Genomic DNA, 11,401 nt, shown 5'->3' with positions numbered 1-11,401 from the left:
CCTCTATGCGAAACTAGCAATAAACTGTTGCAACCTATCGAAACCTTTTCCCCTCTTTTAAAGCTTTCAGTAGAGATCTCGAAGATACCTGCACGGAATGCGTTTAGTACAGTGGTAAATTACAGCACATACACAAAGATGTTACTGTAATCTTGTTCGAACGAATTTGCTCGGGAAAATATAAGCAAGTGTTGAAAATTTGAATTATTTATCCCTTACGTGGTTGTACGTTACCCTCCCTTTAAACGTAAAATAAAATTCGAACAAAAAGTTTCAGAAATTTTTTAATCTGCATTCAAGTCTTTTTAATCAGATTCCAACCCCTAAATTTAAACGTGAGACAGGTCAATAAGTGGAGTTGTAACCCTAAAGGTAAGACAAGTGTGCTTGAGAACGGACGGTCAATGATAGAAACGGTAATGGAAAAGAATGTCTGAGAATGAACGGGAAAACCAATTTAGAAGGAACTTGAGGATGTATAGTAACAAACAATCGATTTCCTGCATATTAAATTTTGGAACGCACCTTCTGAAATTACTTCGGCCGCGAGGAATCGATGCTCACAAATAAAAGATTAAATAAAAGTTAAAATGGAGTTTATTATAAACAAGATACCAAGATAAATATAATTAGTTACAGGACTACACAGCCTACCAAAAACCGTTTAAAATGATATTGCTGCCGATCAAGTACATGGTAGCCCTTAAAGCTCGGGGAAAATTAGTGTAACACTAAATTTATTTACGTGCTTTATTTATATAAAATTAATTGTAGATGAATTTATAAAAATTATATATTTTTTATCACTTACTTGTACTCACATTCGGAGTAATCACAATTCATTTTACTTATAATAGCAAACAGAAAGCTTCTCGAGAAGTCTATCGGCATATCATATTTGCTAGAAAGAAAGAGTCACATCCACTTTCATTCCTTATCGTCGGTGACTAATCCTTTGTCAACTTGATGGCGCCTTGATATCGCTCTAAAAAATTTGCTACATCACTAAATGATTCCCCAGAAAATCTTGTTAAAGTTCTAAAGTGCAAATACGAGAGCAAGCACGTAGGCAAAAATGTTGCGCCGGTTTTAACCAAAATTTAATGCCCAAATTGCAGGCTAGGTACTACCATAGAGTATATACAATACTCTATGGTACTACCAAACAGGTCACCACGCATTCCATCGTTTTAGGATGTAAAGGAATATTTATTAAACAAATGAGACAAGTTGTAAAACTACTACTTGTCGCATTCACAAGGGGTGTCCATTGTCCAAGCCTTTTTAGCTATACCTTAGCGCGAGCCTTTCATTCCCTTTGTCCCTTTCTGTCAGCAAAATGTCTAAATAGTAACAGTAACAAAACCAACTTTAATTCCAAGGTCCGATTCAAAATCTGGAATGGCAACGAAAAACAGACAGAGGATTCCACAATAATTTTGATGGATAAACGTGTTTTCTCTTATTACAAATAAATCTCGTTCAGTTATTATTTTTAATACGTTTGTCCATAGCTCTTATTTGGCGTGCTGTTCATTTTAATTGATTTTATTTTTTAAATGGGTAGCAATTTAATACTCTGAAAGTGTCTATCAATAGATGTCACTGCCTTTACTAGTTTAGAATTAGATATCAATGTTTAAAATTTGGCATTCGGACATTCTTGGGTAATCTTACGCCTTGTGCGGATAGTACCTACATGTTCTTTATTTCTAAAGATTTAATTATAAATCACGAAACTCAAATCATATTTAGAAGATTGATTTATTAGAAAAAAGGTCTTTAGTACCGTAAGTTAATTTAAAAATTAAATTATAATTATTTAACTCACAAACATTTTAGTTTTTTTTATTGGAGTTTGGTTCCCGGAAGAAAAAAATTAATGGTTGTCAAATAAAACAAAATAATTTGAGAACTTACCAGTAAAATTCAGCATTATTCGTCAGTGGTCAAATTCAGCATTTCAAATTTCCGTGGAACGACAGGCGTCGAACAGAAAGAAAATTCCAGACGTCCGTAGAACAGAAGGTAAATTCAAGGTTAGCCGCAATCTTTATTTTCCAAATTTTCGAGTACTGACGTAATTTATCTAAGAAGTACCTTTATTTGTTTTTTTGCATCATTTATAAGTGTATTATAATTAGCTAGTCACAGGACGTGAGCAGTATGTTTTTGTTTGTGATTGAATTTTGTTTTGTTTTTAAGTTTCAAGTGACGCTACTTGCTTTAATTTTAATTAATGTTCAGTAAGGATTCTACACGGTTTTAGTTTTTACCCCTATGTACAAATAGCGCTATTTTCCATTCATTAATTTATTATCCGGCGTTTACCTAATTTCATTAATTTCTTCGCATAATAGCAATTAAAAGTTATTTGTAAAAAGAGTTTCATTAAAGAAAGCAATTTCTTAAAACAAATTTTATTTATTTCTCGCTATATAGCGTTTAGGATCGAACAGGCGGATGGTCGGATGGAGTTTACAACACCTATCTAAGGAGAATTGTACCTACGCTACAAATTTGGAACAGTGTACAGAAAAATAATTAAAATTATTTAGTTTGCCAAGCGATTATTAATTTCGAGGTTTTGTAGAAATTAAATCTGGGGTCTATTTTTGAGAATGGGGAGGTGACATTAGGATGAATGCAACTCGTAAACAACGCCATTTGAAATACCACTAATACTTCTGATTCAATAGTATTAAAATAGGTACTCAAAGTTGTTTACGAAAATTTCACTTTAGGTTATTGACGATAGAGATAACGACACTGGCCGTTATGTATTACCTACCTCTTATTATTTGTACTCGTAGTGTCGTGTGAACAGTGCGGGTTGTGCAGTACATCGGCATTCCTTTGGCATCTAATGGACTTTGCTGATATCATTTGTAAATTAGTAAGACTATATGGGTGGTTCCCTTTTAATGTAAAACATCAATGCTAAAAAACTACTGTTACTAGTCAATATTTTTTCAACAAACGCAACAGACAAACTGTTTAAAAGAATTTGGTCCTTTAAGCGCTGATGGATTTGGCCCTTAGTTATTTTAAGGTATAAATAGTGGTAAATTATTCTAAGTTTAATATAAAGAGTGGCCCAACGAGTAGTATACAGAGGGCTTTTAGGGTATTAAATTTAGAAATTTCAAAAAATCCTCGAACACGTCAATTTTGTATTCGAGAGGGACAACTTTTGGAATACAAATCACGAACCCAAGTCTTTACCCCTCTACGTAGGGAGCTTTAGCCCTAAAATTTTAAATGGAATCGTATGGCAAATGGCACATTATTTGAAAGCGAATTTAATCGTTATTACTAATCTACTTTGCTTTTTAAATTCTATTGATTCGTTTCGGAGAACTGACAGGTTCACTTAAGTTTAACAAACAAATTGAAGCGTCAAAATAAAATTTTAATACAAGGTGACTTAGAATTTAAAAAGCAAAGGAGATTAGTAATCACGATTAAATTGACTTTCAAATAATGTGCCATTTGCCATAGGATTCCATTTAAAATTTTAGGGGTTAAGCTCCCTACGTAGAGGGGTGAAGACTTGGGTTCGTGATTTGTATTCCAAAAGTTGTCCCCCTCGAATCCAAATTGACGTGTTCGAGGATTTTTTGAAATTTCTAAATTTAATACCCTAAAAGTCCTCTGTATACTTCTCGTTGGGCCACTCTATATATCTATATCCACAAATCACATATAACTCTGGCCAGGAAAGATTGCCGGTCACAGCACACCTTGTGTCGATTTACAATCTCTGTTTTTCGTAAGATGCTAGCGACTTCTGGAATAGGATCGTGCTAATATTGAACAAAAAGTCTTTTCGTTCAACACTGACACGATACTATCCCGGAAGTCGCTAGCATCTTACGAAAAACAGAGATTGTAGATCGGGATCAAGTGTTCTGTGACCGGCAATCTTTCCTGGCGAGAGTTATACAGATTTTTGGTATCCTAGGTATCGGGGTCACATGTGATACAAAAATGAGTCAGGTATGGGAGGGGGAGGGGGGAGAGGGGATCTCCATGTTACAAAATCTCCTTGGAATTCCTTTGAATATCCTATTGGCTTTTTTCGGTTTTTTTTCTGGCTCGAACACATCCACTGGATGCAATCAAGGAAATCATCACTCTTCTCACTATTAAATCCCACTTAATAAACTTAACATATAATATCTTCTTCTTCAGATTTTCCCTCTTCTCTCAGGGATAGCTGTGCCTGACTCTCCTCCTCCACACACTCCTTCCGTTATTTGAAGTACATATTTTGCCTACGATGCATTGTGAACTGTTGTAGACCATTTAATAATCTGTCATATGATGTACTAATATAAAGGGTGTTCCATAAGAAAACAGTCATATTTTTGTTATAACTACAGATTTGGATTCGGTAGAAAAAGTACACAATTTTGGAAATTCAACCGTCTTTCTAACTCTACAACTAAGAAAAAGAGCAATAGTGTCGACTTAATTTGAAACAGACTGTGTATGAAACAATTTTGTTGATTTAACACCCCGCACCTCACTTTTTAAGACATTTTTGCTTATGATTTTGGCCCTAAAGAACTGCATATGTCTTATCAGATTACTAATTAGCATTCAATGAGTTCTATGCATTATTATTTTCAAATTTCCTTCCCATTTTCAATGTACCTGTAGCTGTCTTTAGTTTCTAGAAAAAACTGCATCTGAACCACAATATGCGCATTTAGCATTTTTTTTTAAATTACATTTTCTTAAAGGTTATTATTACGATTTCCAAAAAATAAAAATTTTCTGAAACCATTTAGGTCCTCCTAGAATAAAGAGACGATTGAGCAAATGTCTTTTATGATCACCAGCTACAAGGTGGATGAGTCCCATATTCATTACGTAGTCATTGCTCATGGTATACGAATTACAAACAAGTTTACGGTGTTGCTAACAATTAACAAACATTTGTATTTATTATGCATTAAATACATAGTAGTCGGTGATATAACCATAAGTGAAATTAAACGTCAAATTAAAGTAGTGTCTTTATGGGGTGGTTTAAGTGCCAATTTGAAACTTTTTAAATATTAAGGCCAATTACACTAAACTTTATACTAGTTATGTGCATTATAAATATAAAAACAAATAATGAGAGCCAGCGTTCCGCATCCCTTTGGTAAGTAACATTTTACAAACTGCGCCCGTATTTCATATTCGCAAACTTTTAAAGTCAATCTTTTTGATGAATTAATTCAATTACAACGCGAGCGAATTTAAAAATGCTTTTAGGCAGTAAACGTAGATAAATACGCGCTTTCTCCAATAATCACATTGAAGTCGCATTTGTACCTTCAATTTTAAGGGATTTTCAATCTAGATTTGAGTAATTAGATTTATTAATCAAACGAAACGCGTCACAATCCCTACCATTAATGTAATCCACGCAGTCCCGTCAAAAAACGCTTCGTCTGTTTGAATGGGGCGACTTTTCCAGCATACACGTCAAACATACTCGTACAAATTCTAAAGTATTTGCACGTGCTGCTAGATTTAGAGGGAGTCAAGTTTATAGCGCGCACCCTTAGAATATATTGTTTTATTATTAGCACTAAAATGTTACAAATGCAGTAAAAACTTGAACTTTAGTTAAATTAACTTTGAATTTTTTAACGTATTAACCCGCTTAAATCGCCGGAGCTTGCGATAATGAAGTTTGCAAAGAATTCGCTATATTTTACCTTTTCCGTTATACAAGATAAAGCACAATTTGTAAGTTCTAGAAAATAATCAAATTCTTTATCGAGTTTGAAAGCTGATCGAACGTCGTAATGCTGGAATTCAAATACGAGGGCGAACTTTTATGTACTTTATCTAGCTTATGACTTGTAATAAATGTTACTTTTCTTCAACAGCTGCGTTCGGCTACGAACAAAACTAGACTTTTGACCTATCGTTTACTTCCGCGTTTTCTCAAATTAGTCCTCAACGAACGAATCGTTTCATACATACCTAAAGAGGAATTCTATAAAACGTCAAAGAGCCTCAAAGAAGTTGGTGTAACCGAGTGGTTTTTAATGAAACAAATAGAAAATACCCAATATCCCAAGCCGAAAACTGTTTCGTGCTTCTATTGTAGCCGACTTTTGTTCAGAAAACCCTAGGTTTTGAATATACCAGTATAAAGTTGATGATGGTTGAGCAAAGACGAAACGTCAGATAAAAAAATTAACCTTAAAGAGCAATAAAAGTTGGATTCAGGTAGTTTGGATCAAAATTGTCCTAGATCAAATGTTTTGAAGACAGTAGGCGTAGTTACGACACAGACAAACAGGCAGAAAAAGAGAGTATCCCCACTTGACAAGCAATGTTAAAAAAACGTTTGGTACGTTAAACGAATGTTGCATTTTGAAACAACTCAATTAAACAAAACATCAACGTTATACCAACGATACTTGAATGGCTTTTGTTTCTAAACCGTGGATACGACGTTTTTGTAATGTTAAAAATTGTAACCTTTTGGACTTGCGTCGCTGGAACGGGACATTATTACGTTAAAATAACATTCAGAATGCTAACGTTATACCAATATTACTTTGACAACGTTTTTATGCAAAACCTTGTTGCGATGTCACTATAATGTTAAGGAATGTGATGTTATTTGCGTACGTTGACGGAACCACACGTAACTACGTTAGTTCAACTTTTAAAAGCTTAACATTACAACAACGACATTTTGGTACTGTTAAGTTGCACAGTTACAGTAACGTTCTTGTAATATTAAAAATGTGCCTTTGGGCATTGCGCAACGAAAAAATAGCTGGTCGGTGACTCATCACTCGGTTTATCTTCATTTGCAGTTTAACACGTTTGTTGAATGTTGGTTTTCTGTGAATTGAGTGATGTGATTCAAAATAAGTGGAGGATAGTTTGAATTAAGTGTTTAAAAATTGTGGAGTTTTTTGGTTTAGACATTGGCGATTGTGGTTTTTTTCATCAAGGATGAACGACAATGACTTCAACAAATAAGCTGAATAAGCTATCCATTTACGGCGATTTTTACGTATTGAATTTCTCTGTATTTTCCACCTTGTACGCATCTTTTTATTTTAAATCAAACAGTTCTACCAGGGTTCCTCCTAGGCGTTAGCAAATAGCAGTATGTAAAAGTACGTAAAAGACGTAAATTATTTTATGGATGTATAACCTTACTTTTTTAGAATCTTCCACAATGTCTTTTTCACCAAAACATGACGCGTTCGTCTTAAAGGAACATTATCAAAGTGCAAGTCTACAGGATGGAACATGGACGCATTCCATTCAATCCTGTCGCCAGCAATTCTATCAAGAATTTCCTGATATCCAACGTTTTCCTACAAGGTATTTTCCATTTTCATACTCCATGATGCCGAACAACAGTTTTACGATGATCGATTAATTAGCAGAGGATTGTGGTCACCACGTTCTCCAGATCTAAGACCGTTAGATTTTTTTCTGATTTTGAAATACAATATTTTTCGAAATCGTCTGCACATCACTGAGGAACTTCAAAATGCAATCGAAGAGGAACTAATGAACATTACACCAGTAATGTTAGAATGAGTTTCCGATGATATCAAAATATGTGTGTAACTGTGCATTCTTTATAATGGTGGGACATTTTTAACAATTTTGTGAAGTGATTGATGTGAATGAAATAATGTTTTATACATTAAATTTCTGGTAAAAAATTATTTGAATTACATATTTTAAATTTGAATTTTTTTACATTGTGCACTTTAGTATCACAGTGCAAAATTGTTTATTAAAGTACACAATCTGTGACAATACTAAATTACGTTTATGTCATCCTTGTACATTGACTTAACTTTGTTGTCAGCTAACGGTGTTGTAAACATATTCCTTAACAATACTGTTACCTTACAACATAGTAAATATGACTTTAATAATACCAACCGTCAATGTATAAGGATGATATAAACGTAATTTAGTATTGTTTAATAAACATTTTTGTACCATGTTTATACAACATAAGAGAGTTACATCGCATTGGCGTTTGTTTCAAACGTTCAATTAACGTTAAATGCTGATGTTATAAAGTGTTATATGATGTAACGTTTGCTAAACGTAGGTATTTAGACGTTACAGAGAAACGTTCTTGAAGCATTAGCAGTCGCGGTGACGTTAATAGTAAGTTAATGGTACTTATACGCTAACGTTACAAGTCACCATTAAACGTTTATTAAACGCTAATGTTGCACAATTTGGTCATGTGGGTCTGCAATAGCGCATGCGTAAGAGTTTGAAAATTAAGGGATCCAAATAATCTATGAGACCCTAGTTTCACCTGTTTACCGTAACGTACTTCTACAGCGAAATAACTTAGCCGGTTTGAGTCTAACCTTTGGCGCATAATTATTAGAATTGAAAAGGTCATTTATTAATCCTTAAGGAATTTCGAAACCATTTAAAATGTGTTTAAGAATCTATTCGTTTTTCCCTTCATAAACAGGATCTTGGCGGTCCCTAATAATTCAGTGGAGAAAAAACACATCCCGTGGTAAGAGGCGTGCCGCAAGGTAGCATATTAGGGCCTTTACTTTTGCTTATATTTATTTATTAATGATATGCCGTTATCAATACTAGAAGGCATTACCTGCGTACTTTACGCTGATGACGACACTTTACTGGCACATGACAATAATATGGAAACTGGACTTCGTGCTTCTGAAGCCAATCTTGTAAATTCGTGGTACACAAGAAATGAATTGTCAATGAATGCAGCGAAAATTGAAAAACTTATTATGACTCTAAAAACTCATAATGTTAGTGATAGTGAATCCGTGAAGTTTTTGGACGTATATTTATACCTCAAATTATCTTTTAATGTAGGTACATGTTAGGTCGATATCTATTAAATTTAACAGAAACTTTTTTTTATTACGTAGATTAGTAAATAGTGTTTCCTTCTCAATCAGTTGTATTAAAGACATATTATGCACTATATCATAGCATATTATCGTATGCAATAATCACTTGGGGAAATTGTCCACAGTCAAATTATGCCTTCAAGTTACAAAGACGAGCTATTCGGATTATTGCGAATATTGGTTCTCGTGATGAGTGTAGGCGTATTTTTTCTACACTAGGCATTCTAACTGTACGGCTTGTTTATTTTAGACTCTGTGTGTTATGGAAAATCTAAATTTGAACAATATGTATTAGTTTCGAAAGTACACAGTACAATACAAGAAAAAGCTTTCGCTAAAGATACCATTTTGTAGATTGGCTAAATCTCAAAATAGCACTCAAATTGTTGCCTTAAAACTTATTAATCATTTATCTGATGATGTTAAAGTAATAAATCACCGCGAAAACTTAAGCGAAATGTAAAAAAAATGGTGATAGGATCCGCATTTTACAGCGTGAAAGGGTTTTAGGGCAACAGTGAAGTGAATAACTACAGTTGAAATGTTTTTGTTTTGTTTTTTTAATTGTATTTCCCCATTATTTTCCTTTTGGACGAGTGTAAGTACATTGTTTACATTTCCATGAAATATATACATTATCATTATTATTATAAAAAAATATTAAGCATAAAAATCGTCCAATATTATAAAAAAAATCGCCGGCAACACCACAGAATTCATATATCTTAATCTATTTTCGCCAATATCTCTAGTTCTAAAAAAGATACAGATCTGGGATTTTAAACTAATATTATCTCATTTAATTTTTTTAACAAAAATCGAAGTACATATATAGTTCAATTTTAGTTAACGCTCTCTAGTGACGACTGTAAAATTACCAGGTATAAAAGTAATAAAGACTGTTGGTAGGCCAAACAAAAAACACATTAGATAAAATTCAGAGAAAATTTAAATTTATATTTGATCATGACTGTTGTGCTCCCTAGTGGTAATTTTACTCACTCGAAAATAATTTCCAGCAATAATTTTTTACCCGAAAGTTCTATCTCTATTAGTTTCTGAGACATGGACGACGGCCATTCTTATTTGGCCACTCGGTACACACACATGAATATAGTCTCTGGGGTAGGTACCTATGTCAGGTGGCTTATTTGCATTTTTACCCTCAACGCACTCAAAATTTCAAAAATGGGAAGATATATCACATATTCGAAATAAGTCACCCTGCTAAATATGAATAGTCATTATTATTATAACTCGCTTCAAATAAATAGTGCAAGGAGCACTACGTTAATTAACGTTACAACCAATCAATGTAACATGTCGTGGCAAAATAATAGTATAAAGTAAGTGATGCAATGTCAAGTGCAAATATTCAACAATCTTGATCTTTGATTGTCTCTTTGTTGAGGAATAGATTCTTGACATCAAATCTCGTTTATGACCCGTTAACCCATTTCACAGCAAATGGGCGTTCGTTGTGAGCAGGTGGAAGATGAATAATAGGTAAAGCGGTTCCGAAGCTCAAGCAGGTCCTTACAGTTGAATTAAATTTGGCTTTGAACTAAAATTAAAACTAAAACCTCCCTTTCTGTGATACCCAAAAATTTACATACATCTTAAATAAGAGGGCTAATTGTAGATGAAGCAGCAATTTTATTGTCAGACAGATGACAGCCGAACCTAAAGAAAAAGAACACTTCAAGTAAATGAAATGCGCTACTTGCAATAAGAAAGAAAAAACACAATTATATCCCTCTACTCAGTGAAGAGGTGAATCCGTTCACTTCCAGAATTCCCATTTTAATGAATCCAATTGCCTGAGATTAATAAACTATGGATGATGGCAATTAAAATCCCATGGGTTCTAACTTAATGCCTCAGCTGTTGGTTTTAATTAAGTATAACCTGTTCTCGACCTGTATAACGGTTCTCGACAGAAAAGAAAGAAGATGAAGATCGATAATCGACAATCAAAAATCACGGCGCCGGCAATCTGCGTGGTTAAAATTTCAACAATAGATGGAGCCAGTGGCGGATTTACATGTAGGAACACTAGGCACGTGCCTAGGGGCGGCAGTTTTAGAGGGCGGCATTTTTTCGCACTATATTTATTTTAGGTAATATTTTAAGTTTTAGTCCCCTAACAAGTTACAACAGGACAAACATTTTTTATTAAAATTATGGAATAAATTGGAATTGGTAGATAGTTTAAACAAACTGTAACTGTAAGAACCTTAGGTACCTATACTGTATTTCTTTTCATATTAGTTTTAAAAATTTCATGTTATACAGTACAACCTCGATAATCCGAATACACGCTAGTCCGAAATCGCGATAGTCCTCGTAACAACGATGACACCCCTGAAGACGTTGAAAAGAATAAAGTTTATTTCTTAATGCTTGTCCGAAAGGTCGGTGGTGCGAATCTATTCTGATTAACGAGGTTGTAATGTGATTTTTATTAGCATCTTAAAATTTATTGCAATTTAAAG

The 11,401-nt window shown here is 33.8% G+C and overlaps 1 protein-coding gene across 1 annotated transcript in view; it reads left to right on the top strand.

The window, feature by feature from the left end:
• Positions 1 to 5,016: 5,016 nt before the first annotated feature.
• LOC116169057 (torso-like protein) overlaps positions 5,017 to 11,401 on the top strand; it is a 101,047-nt gene continuing 94,662 nt past the window's right edge. The window contains exon 1 of the mRNA XM_031485084.1: positions 5,017 to 5,155. The gene's annotated coding sequence lies outside the window, so the exon portion shown is untranslated. The remainder of the gene's footprint in view (positions 5,156 to 11,401) is intronic.

The sequence above is a fragment of the Photinus pyralis genome, unplaced genomic scaffold, assembly GCF_008802855.1.
Source record: "Photinus pyralis isolate 1611_PpyrPB1 unplaced genomic scaffold, Ppyr1.3 Ppyr1.4_LG4, whole genome shotgun sequence".
Classification (NCBI taxonomy): Eukaryota; Metazoa; Arthropoda; class Insecta; order Coleoptera; family Lampyridae; genus Photinus; species Photinus pyralis.
This window is presented reverse-complemented; position numbering and strand designations above follow the sequence as displayed.